At 49.6% G+C, this 2,206-nt stretch overlaps 1 non-coding gene across 1 annotated transcript; it reads left to right on the top strand.

Moving 5' to 3' along the window:
- Positions 1-1,481: 1,481 nt before the first annotated feature.
- On the top strand, positions 1,482-1,555 carry Trnaa-ggc. Its single transcript has one exon. It is a non-coding gene; the product is annotated as a tRNA-Ala (tRNA).
- Positions 1,556-2,206: the final 651 nt, after the last annotated feature.

A 2,206-nucleotide genomic window follows, 5' to 3' on the forward strand; every position in this document is an offset into this window, starting at 1 on the left:
GGGTGTGGGGGGGGGCAGGAGGAAGCATGGTGGTCAGCCCAGATGTCCCGTCCTGAGCCACAGACCCCTCATCCTGGGCCTGCCAGGCTGCAGGAGAATAAGACCTGGCATTTCTTCCCCAGAGGCCTTATGTTAGACTCAGCTTAAACGCCTCACACTGCACCCAGCATTGATGGCCGTGTCCCACGCATGTCACCCTAGCTCGGACAGGGCCTCAGGGAATGTCAGAGCCAGCAGCGGGCCCTCCCCGCTGGCCATCACAACCACCACCCCGGCCTCTGCCAGCCCTTTGTTCCTGGGCAGGCAGCACTGCAGAGAAGCTAATTTCCGGGAGCTGCTTCTGAAGAGAATGGTTACCTTGGCGGCCGGCACTTCCCACGGGAGGGAGTGGAGGTTGCCAGGAAGTGGAGGCCAGGAAAATGCAGGGTGGAAGGGGGCTGTAGGAAGTCCTCCAGACCAGAACGTCAGGCTTTGTGAGTCCCTTTGCTAAGCAAAGCTTCCGATCCCAGTCACCCTGTGTTCCTGAAGCCAGGCCCAGTGCTGGCATTGGGAGCTAGGCCCATTGTCCTACTCAGTCACAGCTCCATAGCCCACGCTGGGGGCTCAACCTAGCCAGGCTAGCTCCTCACCGATGGCCGGATGCCTGTCATGGCAGAGGGACAATGTGGATTTTCCACTGAGCTATCCGAAAAGCATTTATAATCACTGGTTGCCACTGACCAAGCTCTCACCATGTATAATATAGGTGCCAGTTGTTCCTCTCTCTGCATCTCAACTTCCTTTTGTGTATGTGCTGGTACTGGGGCTTGAACTCAGGGCTTGGGCTCCTCTGTCCTTTAGCTTTTATTTCTCAAGGCTAAAGCACTCTACAGCTTGAGCCACACTTCCACATTTGGATTTTTCTGATTCATTGAAGGTAAGAGTCCCATGGGCTTTCCTGCTGGGGCTGGCTTTGAACCTTGATCCTCAGATCTCAGCCTCCTGAGTCGCTAAGGTTACAGGTAGGAGCCGGCAGCTATACCTGGGAACGAAGGTCAGTTCACTGTCAAGATGCAACCTTGGCCTTGGCTAATGCAACCCCCTCAGACCATTCAGCTACCAAGACCAGAACATTATCCTTTCCCTGAAGCCAGTGTGAATCGGGTTTCTAGAACTTCCAACAGCAGAGTTGACAAATACAGTAACGCAAATGGAGCCCAACTATCACATGTGCCACAAAAACCCGAGCAGACAAGAGTGCATTAACAGTTTAATGGTAGTAATTAAACAAACAGGAAAACAACCAAATTAAATGAGAGCATTTTGCTTATCTAGAAGGCAGTACTTAAGGAGAAAATTATTTACTCAGGGAAGAATCAAGAAGGATTGTCACACTCCCAGAAGCAAAGGACAGAACATGAATTGTCTGGGTTTGAAGGGAGGGGAAATAGAGAGCGGCTGGCAGACAAATATAAAATTCCAGCGATGCGGGAGGAACTGTGCCTGAGTGTAGCTCAGTGGTAGAGCATTTGCCTGGCATGCATAAGGCCCTGGGTTCAAATCCTCAGCATCAGGGAAGTGAGGAAGAACAGATCGGGAAGGTGTTCTCTGAGAAATGTTACTTACAAATAGCCATACTGCATTGTGCACTAAAGTGATAAAATGGGGCTGAGGGTGCGGTAAAACAATGGCAAAACTCCTGCAAGGCCCTGAGTTCAAACCCCAGTACAGCCAAAAATAATAACAACAGCAAAAAAGAAAACTAATAAGAATAAGAAAACCATAGTCTTAGCCAGGTGCTGGTGGCTCATGCGTGTCATCCTAGCTACTCAGGAGGCTGGGATCTAAGGATCACAGTTCAAAGCCAGCCCAAGGAGGAAAGTCTATGAGACTCTACTCTCCAATGAACCAGCAATAAGCAGGAAGTGTGGTGGTGATGCTATGTGCATTTTCCTAAAAAAATTTTTTTTTCCTTTTTCTGTATTTGTTTGTGGAGGTGAGGAGGGAGCACAAGAAGTGAGGGAAGGAGGGTGAACAAAGGCAATCATGTATTCAGTAGACAGCATGTGGAGAATGAACTGCACAACTTGTGGACAAGTGGACAAGGACTGGAGGAGAGAAACCGGGGTAGGCGAAGGAAGGGGTGACATTGTCCAAAAGAGAAATGCATGTACTACCTGAATTGTGAAACAGTAACCTCTCTGTACAACACCTTAACACTAACATA

The sequence above is a fragment of the Perognathus longimembris genome, chromosome 25, assembly GCF_023159225.1.
Source record: "Perognathus longimembris pacificus isolate PPM17 chromosome 25, ASM2315922v1, whole genome shotgun sequence".
Lineage (NCBI taxonomy): Eukaryota > Metazoa > Chordata > Mammalia > Rodentia > Heteromyidae > Perognathus > Perognathus longimembris.